At 32.4% G+C, this 18,901-nt stretch overlaps 2 protein-coding genes across 3 annotated transcripts in view; one reads left to right on the top strand and one right to left on the bottom strand.

Moving 5' to 3' along the window:
• The window catches only part of olf413 (DBH like monooxygenase olf413), an 83,224-nt gene extending 65,914 nt beyond the window's left edge, over positions 1-17,310 (bottom strand). Inside the window, exons 1-2 of one of the 2 annotated variants that reach the window (XM_069047034.1) lie at positions 16,956-17,310; positions 973-1,015 (exon numbers count right to left, since the gene is read on the bottom strand). The gene's annotated coding sequence lies outside the window, so the exon portion shown is untranslated. The remainder of the gene's footprint in view (positions 1-972; positions 1,016-16,955) is intronic. The other variant, XM_069047035.1, reaches the window with a different exon arrangement.
• TyrRS (Tyrosyl-tRNA synthetase) overlaps positions 1-18,901 on the top strand; it is a 199,795-nt gene that overhangs the window by 69,238 nt on the left and 111,656 nt on the right. The window lies entirely within an intron of this gene.

Raw genomic sequence — 18,901 nt, 5'->3', positions numbered from 1 at the left:
TCATGCCTTAATGGTGGTTAATATTCCGAAACAAATCATTTTAAATTACTGAAAACGTCTATTAAGAGAAAATTTCCCTAAGCTCCCGAAAACCCTCCATCCCGACGGCTGCTGCTAACTTTTTAATATTTCATTTTAAACTGAATGATGGATAACTACCTTTGCCCGGGTCTGGACGAAACTTCATACATTATCTGGATATGTATGCGTTGCGCAAAATGTCAGTTTGTTTAAAATCTATTAACTCCTTAAAAGTGTAACAGCCCAATAACTCCAAAATATCGATAACATATAAGCCGGTTAATAGTTAATATAGAAGATTATAATGATAATTATTATAATCAATGACACAAACCCCAAGCTTTATCGGTTTAACGAAGGATCGCGTCAGAAAAGCAATCAATCTTAATTTGATCAAAATTTCTCTAAAGCAGGTGATGGTTGTCGACTGTCACATTCTGTCGTTAATCCCACGATTCTGAAATAATCTGCATAATCTGACTGGGCAACTCAAAAAATCACTTAAGTGTGAAAAGTTTCAAATGTTCGAGGTCTATCGAGAGACGATAAGATTACCATTTTTTAGAAGAAATGTTTCGTCACCGGAAGAGGAATTTCGTGTACCGTCAATTAAGAACAAAAATAAGAAGTTATCTAAGCATTTGATAATAGAAATGAAATAGAAAAATTAAATTTACTTACTTTAAAAGTAAAACTATTAATGCATATTTTACACACTAAACTCCTTGAAAAGTCATAATTAAACAAATAAATCCCGAAATAATTCATAATGGTGTAAATACATATATTTTGACATACCTACATGGGTTATAATAGGTCTTTACATAAAAATGTAAAGCCACATTAACGTATTACCTATTTTATTTTCAAAATGTTATCTCCATAATAATTATTATTGTACGCGTCGTAATTTACCATCGTCAGTTATGACAAAATATGTGTTATACATACCTAGGACCCTCGTTACTGCGTCAATAAAACAAGAAGAATGAAGCTGCAACAAACATAAACATCAAAATATATTTGGCAAACTTTACGAAACAAAAGAACAAAACAAAATGCCATTTACATTTCAGCAAGATTGTAAATTTAAGCGTCTCCACAAAAGATTTTATTTTAAAAAAGAGATTACACATTCAATCTTTGGCAATGTTTCCATTGAGAGCGTCACTGCAAACTTTTTTGAGTTTATTTTCCATTTTTTTGCTCTCTCTCTCTGTGTTGTTAATATTTTTAATATATGTACTTTATATTACATTTTATTGTGTCTATCAACGTAACAATTAAGCAAAAAAGGTTATGCAGCTACAGATGTAAATATTATAAGCAGTAATGTAGGTATAATAATCAATGTTCCATGGGTAAGTAATTCTAATATAATAAAATAAGGTGAAGAACGACTGTCGACACAGGAGAATCCACCATCGAAAAATACATAAGGTTTAAACTTATGGAAAGTACAGGAACGCAAGTAAGGTTCGTTCACTGATACTTTGAACCGTGTAACGTATACTTAGAATGAATTCTGATAAAGAGAATAAATGTAAATAAAAATGCACAACTAATCAATAAATATCAACATTACTAACGCCTACTTGGAGAGTAATACATATATCAAATAACCAAGCACTCCGTAAATTATAAAAACACCATATTCATTGGCAAGTGTTAAGTATATCGAATATAAAATATGTATCAATCTATAAGTGCAAAGTTACAGTTTACATAATGATTTAAAGACGTGAAATTAAATAATAACTCATTTAATGCAGAAATACAATAGGTAGGTAAAGTTTTAACATTTAATGAGGGAATATAATGAATGAGGAACACTTAAATCCATAAACCAACGCCACTGGCTTTGTGTTTTGATAAGGTATTTTTTGAGATCGGCGTCCTCATTGGTTCCTTACATCAACCACATTTCCCTAACGATTAGTTACACCTTTTTTAAGCTTATAATCCAGCAATTTAAAGAAACATTTTTAGCTGTCCAATTTGACAAATGTCGCTATCGGACCCAAAAACAGTGATATATTTTTTTGCTTTATAGTATATTATCGCTGTTATATCCACTTACTACCGTATTTCAGCCAAATAAAATCGTTGAAAAGGGATCATGTAACACATGAATTATATATTCACCGATACGGATAGTACGTGTTTTATTTTAACAACGATGTACTTGTGCTGTAATAAAAAATATTTTTTCTCGCTCTGTTCGATCAGGCGCTGTCTTATTCGCGAAGGATAAACTGTCCTACAGAATTAAAGCTACCGACAAATATCGGTTTTCATTTAAATTTCTCTTCAAAGTTGGCGTTGAAGAGTCGATTGTGAACGCACCACCGAGTACGGATCACGGATCGCTATTTAAATTAAAGTAAATAATGAAAATAAAAATTCTGATGGTTACGAAAAAAATAGAGACCAGTGATCACACACAACGACTCGCTTGGTAAAAATTGGGGGGCAAAAAATCATGGAAAACTTTTGCGAATTTTGCACAATGTTATAGAGAAAAGTTTCATAAATTGGCGAGTTCTTCCACCGGTTAAAGTTAACACACGTATTTCAGATACACCTTGTATATCCACATCAATTATAATGCTCAGTTCTGCACAGGTTACCTAATCTATGCAATTGAATTAAAACTGATTAGGAAAGACAACTTGATTAAACAAAGTTTAGGAGATTATTTAGTTTCAGATTACACTGAATGATTGTTTTCAAATAAACTCTATATCATGTCCTTTCTAACAAATCTTCTAGTAAGAATAAAAATTGTTGTGTTCATTAGAATTTTCTCATTAAAAATAATAATACATATAACAAATAAAGAGTACGATACCTGGATTATCAACATTTGGTCATTTTGCCAGAGAAGATTTCGAGATACAAAATTTACAAACACTGAAACTAAAATTTACTTTTACACAACAAGTAGTAATATCTTGGCGATTGCATTGTGTTTGATAGATTAAAGTTTTTATGATCCAATGATATCGCAAAAATCTGTATTAAAATTACTCAGTGAATCCACTCCACCAGTTTGAAATGTACTCGTATTCATTTTTAATATTTTCATAGAAAATATCCCAGACAGTCTGCACTCTGCAGTCATGTACTCGTATTAAATTATTTAATTAAATAGTTAAAAGAATGCTCAAAGAGATACGCCTGTTAACGTTTCAACCCTGCAGCGCTTGTTTTTAGTATATTAGATCAACATAGCTTTGACATAATGGACACTGCACTGGACTTTTGTTTGTACTCTTTTGTTCAATTGAATGATGTAAACAAAACCCTTCTATAAAAGATCAAATGAACTTTAAAGCCTGCTTTAAGCCCTTGAGCATTGGAGATTAAACATACATGATGCTGGTTTTTATTACAAAAAAGTTTTGTTTGATACATTCCAGAATAGTGTCGTAAAAAATTAACAGGAAAACAACATAAGCGTTCTTGAAAAGAGCTGTAGTCATTTATACAAAGAGAATTTTCCGCTTTTGACATCCTAAATGTCCAAAATTATATTTTGTAAATAAATTGCTACCAATTTCAGAAAATTGAGGAATGTACAAAATAACGTACGGTGCTGAATAATTTGCAAATAGATTTCAGTGACAATTACATCTTGCATCTGTACAATTGAAAAAATTGTACACAGAATGCCTCTCTCTTGTGCTTAGATAATTTGACAGCAATAACGACAACAGTTAATTTTCTTTATATTTTCAAAAAGCCAGGAATTATAATTTTAAAACTTCTTACACTTGGAAACAATGCATACCCTTCGTTCTGCTTTTGGCGAACTCAGACAATGCACTGAAGTTTGAGAGCTTCACTTAGTCGCGATTTACATGGAGCAAAACAATTTGTGGAATTAATGAAGAATGTTTGGAAATGATAATCCAGACAATTTTAGCATAACTGGGAATTGATACGACTACTATCGGCTGTCCCCTTACATGGGAGTTTTTGTTATTACTTAATTTGAATATTTGCGTTTGAACTTAAATTTAAAAGAAAAACAGAGTTTAAAGTGTTCTATACGTTTTTTTCAAATCCTGCAGTGCATTACAGAATCATCGCGTCTTAATGTCTTATATCGGGTGTTTATTTAAATTTCTCCTCGAAGTTAGCGTTGAAGACTCGATTGTGAGCACTCGTCAGTCTGCAGAGTAAAAACACAAACAACGCAAAAAGTGAGGTTAAATTTATACAGCTGATTCGTGATCCGTAATCCGTAGTGCGTTCGCAATCGTCAGCGCCAACTTTGAGGAGAAATTTAAATGAACAGTCGATACTACCCAAAGCGCTTTTTACAAATCGGAGTAAAATTCCTTGCAATTCTGATCTTCCCTTCTATGATTTTCTAATGTTTCCCAGATTAAAAGACAAAGTACGCGTTATTCGCTTTTAGAATTGCGATGATTTACCAAAATGGCCCAGAAAAAGATTTTGCAGTTATACTGAATTAAATATCTATACCTACTTTATAAAACAAAATAAGTTTACCTGTTCTTAAATTAATACTCGTGAAAATATATTTAGAACGTTATTCCTGTGAAAAAGGTTAATTAAAATTTTTTATATTAGTTTTTTCTTAGTTAAGAAAAAATATTAAAGTAATGTTCTAGCAAAATTTGTAGGGGAGAAGTTTAACTAGGTAGATTCATTACGTATCAATCCGTTCATTCCAGAGATAATTTCTATAGCATGCAACAAGGTTTTCGCAAGTGTGCAGAGTTTCATGTATATATGCAATTGTACACATGCGTACGTTGGAGACTAGCTGTACAAGTTTGTTAGTTAAACAATGTAACAATAGAGGTATTGTTGTAGTTTAATAGTTGAGCTCACTTGGTTCGAGTAAGGTAAGCATTAAACATGGTTATCCGTTCTAGGTCTGGATATTATATCCCAAAGAGCACAATATACAACCGCCTTAGATGCGGACAAGAGAATAGTACTTTGGTATATACTTACGATGTAATTATATCACTTTACGATAATCGTCCTTTTTAGACGATAATCCTTATTTACAAGCTATTGTTCTCATGTAAGAGACATAAAAATTTCGAAAACATTTTTTATGAAGTGTAAGTTGCTGAGAGAATAATTAAGTCTCAAACATCTGCAGCAATCTTGGCCCCAAGATATAGGTTACAATTACCATACAAGTACAACATATGCCGCAAACTTCGACGGGCGATATTTAATTACAATGTAACGAAATTTTCTGCAATAACGCGAGATGAGCTCCGAGCGATTTGTTAACACGATGCCAAAACCACAGCATTCGGTTTTTTTTCATTCATTCTTAAATTAGAATTATTATTTCTCATGCCAGTTATGACCAAACTAAAAAGACCGTAGTATAATTAGTATAATTTATGGCCCTCATTATAGAATATTTTATATTTGTTACATTAAACGTTAAACATAAATTTCTACTAATATATACCAGTTTTCTCAAATAAATTAAAAAGTTGTTTTGCGTCATGACAATACAAAAAAAAATGTTAAATTTGTTTTATATTGCCTTAAAAAAGCCAATGGAATTAGTCTAATCGGTAAACATACATTATATTTCATCAAAGCTTGGGGAAATATGATTTTGGAGAAAGCGTAACCTGTCTGCCTGACACGCAACATATTCAAAGGAACCAGACAATATCCAAAGATAGACCAGCTAATACACATCTTCTGCACACCTCGCAGGTCACGATTTCTCTGTCCGTGTTCTTCTTATTGTTACACTTAAGTGATTTGAGTGTTTTATAAACTCACTTTTTCTTTACGGTCTTTCATTTTATTTTATTATTATTAGTGTAAGTTAACAAAATATCCTGTTTACATGGTGTAATTAAATGCATAAAAGCAAGACAAAGTTCTAAGATAAGAAAATCGAAAATAATGAATACCAACAAATTCCAATTCTTCTTAGTAGCACTTGTACTCTAATATAAATTTATTTCTACAAGCAAACAATTAGCTTAATAAAAAATTTTGCCAACAAGTAAAACTCATCAAATAAATTGATAACCCTAACAAGAGTGCAATTACATTGTGAATGACTTACCCTAAGATTGTTTACTGTCATTGATACAAGAACCTAACAATACTCTTATCCTAAATGATAATATTACAAAAGGTTCCATTATCTTTGGAATTTGTTGTACAATAAGCGAATAGCTTATAAAGTGAATCCGCCAAGTGTTCATTTTAGCCGAGTGTTGCGATGAAGATAGCTAACCATGGTGTCGAATTAATACACAATGCCACTTGACTTAAGTGATCTATTGAGGACAGACCTCTTACTTTGTAAGTATTTAATAAGTGGTTGTACACACAAATTTTGTATATACAACGTATACTACATGTGTACATTGAAACATGTACAGATGGGTTAAAAACATGGTGTTTTTTAATGTCTCTATTAGTAGAGATATACGAGGGTGGGTCATTACGTATTATCCCAACGGAGATGGCGAAACTGTTGTTCACGAATGATCATGCTCTGACAGCGATTCATATCAAGTGTTGTTAAGACTAGTTGAGAAGTGCAATTATCGAATATTGCACTAGGTATTTTCCTCGGCTTCGCCTCGAGCCTGAAACCTAGTTTGAGTGCTGGAAAATATACCTACCGTACTCTAATGTAAATAACTGTTTGAAAACGGGAAGACTTGTTAGATTGTTTTTTATTTATGACTGAAATAATATATCATGAAATATCTCATACATACAAATTGAACACGGAGTTTTTTCAGAAACGCTTCAGGCTTTTTACCGTAATGTCCTGAAGATTTACTTATTTTCATGATTAACATTCTTTTAAATTATTATACCATGTGGTTGATAAGAAACGAGATAAATGTCTTCTACGGATACCAAAATTTCTGAAAACGTGCGGTCAGCTTGAATCGAAATATCAGCGACGATACAAACAGGTTTTGCCTAAACTTCAACAAACAAGGTTGTGTTTGGTAATTTTTTTTTCAATTATTCCAGTTATTAGGTATAGATAAATTTACAATTTTGTTTCCACTGTCTGCAATAGCAACTACGGAGTACCTCACCCTGAATCACATTACATTTCAGACTGCTCTTTTTAATTTCTTTAATGACATAGGGGAGCGACATTAATAACTCTTGATCTCATCGAAATTATTATGATGTGACAAAATTGTTATCAGAACGAAAATAACAACGAACCTTTATTTGTAGTTATTTTATTACGCCTGTTTAACGAAGTGTAACTTTCTCAAAGATGAAAGTCTGCAAAATAAATGTTTGTTAGGGGAACTTAAATTGTATTTTGTAATGAAATATGTTATTGGAAGTTGCAAATGACAACTGGAAAATTGGGTTTGTGATGTGTTTTGTGTATAATTTCATAGAACTATGTGCATGTCGTTGGTGATATGGGCAACGCTGCAGAATTCTTTTTGTTTCAAAGTTTATTTTTTCGTGGTGTAAAACGTAAAAATGCAACTGTTCTTTCGCATCTTCGCATCTCCGCATCCCACGCTGACCATTTTAAAACTGTTGAGACGCTCTGAACTCCCACACTAACATCAATAATTACACCTAAGAACGTGTTCGGCTCTAATCATTCGATACCGGACCGGCTAATGCCCCACGGAAACAATAAGTTATCTGGCTAAGATTAACATTACATTCCCTAAAAAGTGTTCATTCTTTTTATTGCTCCATAAATACATCTTATAACGATCCGAAGGGTTGAGGTTATCACATCTAATGTAGTTCACTTTCCGCGTCGTTAATTGTTTTTCTTTCTAATCGACACCGATAAGAACTTCAATTTGAAAGACTGATAAAATTTACCGTTCCTTCTTTGTTGTCCATTACAGAAATACAATTCTTTGCTCAGAGCGCTCTTCCGTGAATAGCGGAAACATAATTTGCATGCAAGATTCAAATAGAACTGTACTAATTTTTTGTACCTGGCGCGGTAAAAAGAAAAAGAATGTTGATTAGACTGAATTTTCACAACATAAATCATTCGCTAAAAGTAATTATAAGAGCTGCGTTACGTACACTATATGACAAAATATATATAACGCGACAACGGCAATAAAAACTGGTAATAAAACGACACGACACCAATTGGCCCATTGTGTCTATAAAAAATGATCTAGGGCTGTCCCTGTTTCGATTAATGGTTCGCTTTTAGATTGTGCAAACTTGATATGTTCACCGTCCATGTCTAGTCATTTCTACCGCACACTGTACATGCCTATATTTCATAATAAATCATTCTGAATACTATGCCCGGAAAATAGAAAGAAAAATGGACACTTTTATTTTATCCTAACAGAATTGTATTGAACAAATGTGTGTTTAGCTCAGACAACTAAAATCAATTTATGTAACGCATTAACGGATGTTTAGCTTCCCAATGTTCAAAATAATATTTTTACTAGCGCAATTACATTACAATTCACCATATTAAGCTGCAAAAGTAGTCTGAATTAAATTATCGCTACTAGCGAGAGAATTAATGACTCTAGGATTATCCCCGATTCGGGCGTCTTTATGGCGCCGACTGCAAGTTTTATTTTTTAGGGCATTTTACAAAAGGAATTTTAAAAAGATAGAAATCTGGTTCTTCTAGTATTAACTAAAAGAAAAGATTTAGGGCAATTTTGAAACTACTTTTAAAAATGCAGTAGCAGAATCTACTGTGCAATCATAATTGCCAGAAAAGAATCTAGTTCAAAATGTTTTAAGATTTGTAAATTTTATGCTTATTTGAATTTCCCGTCAAAGTTAGCGCTGAAGACTCGATTGTGAACGCACCACGGATTACGGATCACGGCTGTTTAAATTTAACCTCACTTTTTGCGTCATTTGTGCTTTTACCCTCCAGACTGACGAGTGGTGCATTCACAATCGACTCTTCAACGTCAGCTTTGACGGGAAATTTAAATGAACACACGATACAACAAACACTGTAAAATATGAAGGATATCGTTAGAATTTTAAGGTACTAAATGCATCATGACAATCTGCACTACATTTCAATCAATTAATTAAACGTGTTTGATGGAAGGAGTTTAAAGTTAAATATGGCTTTGAAAGTAATGACAATGGCAGCATTATCTTAAATATCTTAAAATTTTGTATTTTGAAGCTTTTGAAGGAAAAATACATACATTCATTTCAGTTTTTAAACAGCCCCTTCCTATAGAGAGCTAACAATTCCTATAAACTTGATTCAATGGTCGTCAACTAAAAGCGTTATCAAATAGCTCTTTTCATCTGCAGTCTATATGAAAATACCAACTATTTGTAAAGAATTTAATTTCAAAGCAGAATTTCTTTTGACTTTCTCAAAGAATATACGTACCTAATTACAGTTTACCGCTGCACATTTAATTCACTTGTATGCATACAATTTTTCATTTGAACGTTGATTATCTGGCAAATAAAAAGTATATTTGAACTTAAATGAAAATGTATTAATTACAATTTAAGAAGATCAGATAGAAATTTTAGTGTGGCTTTAAAAATAATTCTTTTAAAGTTATGAAATTATGAAGTTATGAACGATCAGATAAAAACAAGAATTTTGAAGTAATTTAGTAAGTATTTTTTTAATAACAGTGAACAGCTCAAATAAAAATTTCATTCTTGATGGAAGATATAAACGTTATCGCCAAATTGTAATTACAATATTCAAATGTTCTTTATTTGTAGTTGTGTATATTATGTATTGAACGTGGGGACTGGATTAAATGGCTGAAATCCTGCATAACGCAGTGAATAAATAAAAATTATAATATTGTCTATAAACACGTTTTCAGTATAAGGCTTTGGTTTATTAGCTATGCTACTTCCTTGAAAACTACGTTCAGGTTCTCACGGCAGAATAGCTCTTGGGTAAGTCAAAGACACGTTAAAAAGAATCTCCGTCGATAACTCGAGGGTCTTATTCACATTATCGAATAACCGACATAAGAATTTTACGCCGTGAAACTGGAATTCGGTTTATCATTTTAAGCGTGACGAAAAAATTTCACCAAAAGCAACGTGAATACTGGAAGAAAAAAGGAAAGCAGCAATAGCGCTCGACCTTGTTTTCAGCCTTAATAATTAATTAAAAAAGAAGGAAGCAAAAGGAGGGCAAAAAGAATTTCAGAGTCAAAGTACGACGGAAATAAGGAGAATCAACCATGAAAGTGTGTGATTCCGAAGGGATATCGTATGGCACGAGGTTTTTTCAATTTGGTTAATTGCAGATAAAACGGCTCAACTACTCTCAAACGGGAACCAATTGACCGAAGTAAAATTTCAAATGAGTGACCCGTTCCAATAGACCTCGAAATTGACATTTTCAAATTGGGGTGAAATTAATTCTAGACGTGATATTGAGTAACGAGCAATTTTACTTAGTGTTTGTTGCAAATTTAATTCACGATCCATTTTCTCTTATTCCCAGCATCAAATTAGATTAATTATTAAATCTCCTCTCTTAGACACCTTTGCACCCTTATCCTTGTTTCATGAGACCTGATTTAAGATTTTAGCATATTCAGTTAGAATTTCCTGCATGCTCAGCTAAAAATATATACCTACAAAAATTGTTAAATGAAAATGTGATGCGTATTTATTCATGAGTACTATAATATAATACACACTTTGGTGGCTTAGCCCCAAATATAATGAAACAGTCTGACCTCTAACAATAATTTATTTTAACCACTATGCATAATTAACAAGGCAAATCCTTTACGCGGTCCAAAAACCAATTCTGTTTTTTAGCTTTATGCATGCAATTACTTTTTGTCACGTTCGTTCGGTTTATCTTTGCCCATTTCACTTCAAACAGTTGCCTAAACGTAGGTAAACAACGTGTCGGCTTAATTAAAAAAGTTTCAAATGCAATCGTGATACAAATGCTAAACATCAGTAGCTTACATGCAGCGATGAACAATATTTTTCCAGAAGGTATCCTATTTATTTTACACCTGTTTTGGGATCAAGACCAGATTCATACTCTACTGCATTTTTAACATTTACTAAATCAGTTACAAAGAAACAAACAAAAAATATACTGAACAAAAGAAGACTGTTGTTATAATTATAAGGATTATAATTAAAAGAACTGAGGTTTTGATCCAAATATAAAATTTACAGTTGAATTTAAAAGCGACTGACTAAGTTAGAAAATATACAGGGTGTATCTGAGAGTGGTGTGTTAATTTTAACCAATGGAAGAACTCGCCATTTTATGAAAGTTTTCTCTATAACATTTTGCAAAATTCGCAAAAGTTTTCCAAGATTGTTTGCCCCCCAATTTTTATATATTTTTTTTGTGTGATTAATTAGTCTCTTTTTTACTTCTTTAATTTTTTCTCTAACAATGTACATATCTTTTTTAACAAGGCTCCGTTTCTCATACAACAGAAAATATTTCCCCTTACCCATTTATTCCAAATTTTAATTTTTGTAGAAATCACAAGAAAAATCATTTATATTAAAAGATATTTTGGATAATACGATAAATAATTTTGAATTTGTTTGTTCTTTAAAATGTTTCATCTTTCTTTCCATCGTGTTTACGGTTTTTTGTGGTTTTACTATTATAAATTACGAATACATAACATCTGCCAAAAAGTCAAAATATTTTAGTTGAAAATTTTGTACATTATACCTCTAAATTCGCTAACACACGTTATGTTAATTTCGTTTAGGAATTCCTTTGCCATTACTTTTACAATTTCAATTCAAAAAAGCATTCTAATTAACAAGAAAATTAAGTGCCCGGAAAAATCTAAGGTAATGGCTAAATTCAATTATGTATGCTCCTTAATGTCGAGCAACCGACCTCATTAAGAAAACGAGAGCAAAAAATATCAACTTTTCTCCGCAGCCAACAGAGGTAAATACACTTAGCAACGTTGAAGATTGTCTTATCGGACCGACAACGTAAACTTTACTGCTAAAATATGAAAGTACGACGAAATTTAAGAGTACACGAGAGGACTTGAAGGTTCTAATTATCTCTTGGTCCTTTGTAATATCGACCAGAAGCAGCTCAACAAAGAGCATGCAGTAAATGTCAAAAGTCGAGAGAATTACAATGTAAACATCGGCTTTTGCAAGATTATTATGACTGATGTATACTCCCGGCTTAAGTGACACATTTAACCAAATAACACAACTTCACAAGAAATACAAAAATAAACAACTTCTGTTTTCATCTAGTACTAGAATGCAGAATTTGCACATAAAGTTACGAATATGAAATCGTTTTTTCTAAATCAATATCAACTTAATTCGCGTTTGAATTATAATCACTACAATGACCAAATATATTCTTCATGTTTTTTGTGCTATCTTATCTTTCAATAACACAAAGGTATATTTTAAATTAGAAATATGTATATGTATTCTGGTAGATGCAGAAATTTAAGACTTTTCGTACTTCTCAACTAGTTTATCCACTTTAGAAGGATTTAGACATCTCACTAATCTATCAGGGATTGAGACGCAATTAATTTAAAATCTAACCAATCTAAAAGCATCGTTCAGGTGTTCAGGAGCCAGTCGAGACAGCTACTGTACAAGAAAAGATAACCTGACCAGATAGAGTCATTTCATCTTGACCAGAGTCGTAATTATAATGACTGGCCCCTCTCTGAGAACTAATGGAGATCCACGACCGTGGTCTTGGTTCACTGCTACCGACTGCGGTCCCCGTCTTCATACAGCAGTATTAATTAAATTAATAATAAGTGAGACCTCACAAAATGAGGTCTTTTTAGTATTAAAGTAAATAATACTGCATTTCTCGTCGTCCACATTAAACTATGTATGTTGTTACAAATTATCTACATAATACTAAAACGCTGATTTTAAAATTAATTGTCTTTAGTTTGATTCATAATTTAGGCATTCGTCGAACGCACTGTTCCATATTTGAGACCTGGGGAAGGAGTTTACTTGGAGCAAAGCAAAACAAGATACAAATTGCATTTCATTATGTAACAATCTTACAAAAAAAATAAATTTTCCAAATTCAGTATTTCTCTCGATAGAAGTCTGGTTTCTACAATCGCAACCCCACAATTTGTTGTTTGTTCCCTTTGTGCTCGCGTGTTTCGACGCTCCAGAGATTTCCTGTGTAGAGCTGTTACCTACTCAAGTTCTTGTTTTGCGTATACGCGAAACTCTCAGATTTTCATTCGAGGAAATGTAGTGCGAATTTGATATTTCTCCCGTGAAATGTTTTCACTGTAATCAAGATGGTAAGACCTGGCCCTATTATTAAGAAAATTTGTTCCCCAAGAACATGCACCTTCATAAAGGAATTCATTTTTTCCTTCCGAGGAATCCTCCACCCAATAATTGTTTGCAGTACAGTCAAACATCAACAAATTATCTAGAAATTCCACACTCTGAAACAGCAAGCAACAAAAAAGTCTACTACACAATAATATTGCGCTAAAGTATGACCAAAAAATAAGTATGTCCATACTCCTAGGAGTAGTGGTGTAATATCCAATCTGGTACTCATTTGGAGAGGGAAAATTTGAAGTAGAATGTATCTTCTGCATCCGGTTTGTGATTACAAGTACAATATACTCTTAATAAACACAGTGGTGGTACTAGTACTTGTCATCTGTTTTGCTAAATTGTCTATCAACTAACATGTTATGTAAGTTCTGTTCTGCAGATTTAAGATAATGTGACGTACTGCAAGTAAGTCCAACATCTACAGAGTTGAAGAGATGTGAGTGACCGAAGAGCCTGACCCCGCGGCGCCGTACCAACACCAAACCCACCATACCTGTCCTGTCCATTCGACCCACTCACAACTGCATATGAGTGTGCGAACAACGGCAATAGCCTCTGCAATGTGCCCACAGCTCATACAGCAAGTACCGTAAAGACATATATCAAGTGTAAGGATGATACGTTCCATGTTGTGGCCGTCGTGCATTCCATATGTGAAATCTCCTTTGTCCATTACTCTATGTAATCATCCTAAGTTAATAAAATGCAAAAAAAAAACACAGCAAAGTATGTTCTATTTTTTCCTGTTTCGTTCCCAAAATAAAAAATAATTCCTACTGTAAAAGACTCGACGTGAGAGGTGATACTAAAAATTATTTGCATTATTTTTAAATAAAGGATTACCATTAGTAGCATAAACGCCGTTAATTTAAAAGTAGAATTTACGAACGGTTGTAGAAAGAAATTAAAACGAATAAAGACTAACAAAGCTCAAAGCAATTCCAGTTTTTTCTAGCTTTTATTTGATGTGGCTCAAGGGATATGCTATCCTTAAGGATTTTAAAGCACGGGCTGCTGGGGTCTAATGGAAAAGCGTGCAGACTGTTTTCATATTAGTCTAGGTCATCTCCTAAACCTTAATATTATTTGTTTTCTTTTATAATTGTTACTTTGCTTCTGAAAATTTCTCCGAAAATATCTTCTAATATTCATAAAAGAATATAATTTAATCAATGAAATGTTGACACCCCTGCTAATTAAAACGTTTTAAGGGGACCAGTAATTGTCAATTTCACATTCATTACTGATTTTATTTATTAGGTATTTAAAAACAGAAATTAATATTTAATTTTCGTATGAAGTTATTTTTCTGTTGTGCAGTTTTAACATTTTAATACATACATACTTATTGTACATAACAAAATATCTCTTGCGCTAGAGATATTTAAAAAAAAAAACATTTTTACACATATAAAAAATATTTTTCTGCCTTTTGTTTGAAACTGTTTTTTTTAAATACACACTCCAATTTAATCAAGAATTGGGAGTTTCATAAATTAGAACGCAGAATAAATAATAGTTATTTACATTAGAGTACGGTAGGTGTATTTTCCAGTGCGACAACTACGTTTTAGGCTCGAGGCGAAGCCGAGTCGATTAAATTTAAAATAAAAAAATATTTTAAGAAAATATAAAACTGTAGTTTAAATGCAAAGACTGACATCTAATGTAGTAATGTATAATTTGATGAACAATTTTTGAAACAAATATGTCAATCCCGTTTACCTGGACCTTGGAAAATCGCCTTAAACTGAAGTGGTTACCATTTCTAGGTCAAAAACTCACCAAAACACGGAAGGCGAAGGAACTTATGCAGAAAATAATTTAAAAAAACTTTGTTTTGACAAAACATCAGATTGAAGCATCTCAACAGTGGACGACGACGAAATTGAGCAGGTTTAAAATATTACAAGCCAAAGAAGTCACCAAAATACTGTGAGATGTTGAAAATAATCCTTGTTATGTGCAGAAAAATGAGATAAGTGTTAGGAAAAACTTTGATCTTGAACAAATATGTATGTACGAGTACTTACATTCGACATTAAGTCTTGGGTCTAATATCGGGTATAATAATTTCATATAATAAATAAGGACTTTAGTTTCCAATAGTAAAATGTATGGAGCAGGGTAAAACCTTACTGAAATCTGGTAAAAAAAATAAAATGAAGGAAGAAGAATATGAATATGAAGTTGAGGTTTTGTTCAATGAAATTTATCAATTTTGTTTCAGTATTTACTTCTGCAGCAGACATTGGGTAAACATTATATCACGATATCTTTTGTGTATTCTGTCAAACAGTGTTAGCTAAAATAAGCAGATAATATTCTATAAATATAAGATGACATTTTTTAAAGACCATTTAGCCTCTAGCACACATATTTAACTAAGAAGATAGATACCTCCATTGGTTTGTGATATAACTGATATACAATTGTAATTGTCATTGTACTTGTACCTTACAGTCATTAAAGCTAAAAAGTTACTAAAGTTACTGAAAAACTAATATCATATACATACATATAACTTCTTTAAATACATATGTATTTCAGTTTTAATACAGGGTATTTCACGAGAGATCATGAGCCCAGCGGAATTGAAAATGCAACCCACAATACATTTTCAAAGTTAACGTCTCTATTTTAAATATCACATTGTTTTAAAATGAAATTATCGATCCATAATGGCTTTGCTTCCAATACTTTTATTTGTCACAGCTGACATTTACGAAAAATACGACGATTAAAATGTAATAAAAATGCTTCTGCGCGTTTATGCAGACAATAAACATTTTCTCAAAAACTTTTTGTTTTTTCACAATTTCATTCAACCAAGCGAATGAGTTTATGTCAAAATTTACGAAACTGCACAGCTAAGTATGTTTTATGTTTTTTAAACCAAAAAACTAATCTCCATGTTAACTTTGGAAATGTATTGTGGGTTGCAGTTTCAATTCCGTCGGGCTCATTATCACTCGTGAAATATCCTGTATAAATACAAAATAACAATGCTATAAATAACTTCCTTTTAATCTAGAATTTTATTTTTTATTCATCAACGAATAGTAATACTACAGGTCGTAGTAGGTAGGTTTGATTATTTGATTAGATATGTTCATTTAATAGGAAAAGTAACGCTACAAATCTTTGAATTTTCTGCTGTTTTGAAATCTGACAGTACCTTACTAAACACTTTTATTCAACAGGATCCTTTGATATGAAAAGTTCCGACCATAAAATTTTAAACAGAAGACACACCAAAGTAGAATCAACCAAAATATAATAATGTCACAAACGGAAAACGGAAAATTAATCTTTCATGTGTTATTATGTAAAGCCAGGCATCAGTTCCATCAAAATTATAAAGTACTGTAAGACTAAAGTATGCTTTTTAAAATATAATTTTAGTGTCAATTTCATTACAGGTATCTGTTTTAAATGAATTATGTTTGAAAAAAATTTGCAGTTTAAAAAAAATTATAAACCTTACATAACAGATTAGTTATCTGATTTTATTTTACGTTAGTGTTGGTCACTTTATTATACTACCTTAGTAAATCTTATGGTAATAATGTTTGGGCTGAATTAAATACTAAGCTTACCACAAAAACTTATTAGATAGTACTAAATCCCGGCGAGGGACCAAAAATCCACGCAAACTTATAACAAAACCACTAAACGCACAACGAACACTTAAGTTCCGGAAGCTGCTTAAAACAGCTCTGCGAAGCTGCTTCCTTAAAGTTCGGGCATTGATCAGGCCGACTTTACCATAAATAATGAGAATTGTCGCCGAAACGAGGCAACATTAGCGCATCATGCTTCAGTGGTCTAGTCCGAGCTAAGAAAAAGCTTGTCAATATTATGAAGTCAGCTCCTGAATTACGCGCTTCGGCTATTACCAATGCTAATGTAAATTATGGCGAACACCTCCACGCTCCTTTATGTCACGGATATAACTGGTCGCGGCTATCTCGCGAGCACTGTCGCGTTTCCAGCTGGCCCCTCCAATTTATGTGCGCAACTCCAAGGAAGAAAAGGAGTTTGAGGTCCACGGCCTCAGCTACCTACAGGAACTAGTAGGAGAAGAGAAATCTGGGAGCTTTCTGGGACCAACAAGTGGATTAGCTTATTCCTGAAAAAATCTCTGTACGCTGACGAAAGCTCATAAGTAGATAGCATATGCATTTTAAGCTATATTCTGCGGACATTGTTTTGTAGTAAGAATAAAAGCTCATTTCTCAACCAAAAGCGGTAACAGCTTTAGATGTCATAAATATTCAATGTAAACCCGGAATTACATTGTAGATTTTATTCCAAAGCATCATATCTAGTAATTTAAGAATATGTAATAACAAATAAAAAATTAAAAATTTGTTTAATGATTACAGCATTATTGGAGGTTGTATGAATGTTTTATTTCTATAGGTACGTATGTATTTCGATGTTGTTGGGATTAGTGCGTTAAAATGTCTAAGTACCACCAAAACACCAAGTGATAAAAAAAAGTTTGATGAATAAAGATGTTTCTGCTAAAAAACTTCAAGTAATATCTAAGCATAAAGGAAAAGAAAAAATAAGAGCAATCAAATGTTTCACACGTATCTAAAGTCATCTCAAAACCACAACTTTTATAAAGGCTGCTCCAGACGACATGCCCAAGCCCACATGTCATGTGTGTGGTAAATTCTAAGCCAATGTTGACCAACGTTGGCCAATGTTGGCATTGGCTAAAAGTCGCTCAAAGGGCGATAAATTGCTACACATCAAAAGGGATTCGCAGCGTTAGCCTTCATGTATGAATACATTGGTAATGACATCCACACAAGTCAACGGTCCCAAAATTTTTGGTGTTGCCTCTCGTCAGTAGATCTTAACCACCATATCCACTATAAAACCGTAAATTTTTTGTGAAAATATTTTCTACTCAATTTAGTTTGTTCCACTTACTTTTATTAGGAGGCAACATCCACCATTTTCTTTTGGAAAATATTTTCTTTTTTCAAATAATTTTTGCACAGGAAATATAAAATTTGTTTATTATTATTGTTCATTGCGGTAATGTATAATGGTCGGTGTGGTTAACAATAAATAATAATGCACAGAAAATTGTTGGTTATAATTTGCCATTCTTAGCACATGACGGTATTAGACATATCTTGCGTTTATTTAAATTTATCCTCAAAACTGACGTTGAAGAGTCGATTGTGAACGCACCACTCGAGTAAAACCGTCAATCGACTCTTCAACGCCAACTTTGAGGATAAATTTAAATGAATGCACGATAATTGGTACGTCTCTATTTCTAGAAACATAACAACAATTTTTGAGGTGTTTAAGACAAAAAAAAGTAACAGATTCTAAAGTTTCAGAACAAAAAAGATTCATTTCTCTGTAAGCGGATCTGATGAACTTTTCAAATTCTGCAACAATAAAGCTTTAAAAGCTATCCAACACTGATAATGCATTAAAGTAGTATCAGCTTCACTGCACACACTTTTACTCTTCATTGTACGGAAAAACGTTATATTCGCTCAGTTTTAAAATG

The sequence above is a fragment of the Tenebrio molitor genome, chromosome 5 (assembly GCF_963966145.1).
Source record: "Tenebrio molitor chromosome 5, icTenMoli1.1, whole genome shotgun sequence".
In the NCBI taxonomy this organism is placed as follows: domain Eukaryota; kingdom Metazoa; phylum Arthropoda; class Insecta; order Coleoptera; family Tenebrionidae; genus Tenebrio; species Tenebrio molitor.
This window is presented reverse-complemented; position numbering and strand designations above follow the sequence as displayed.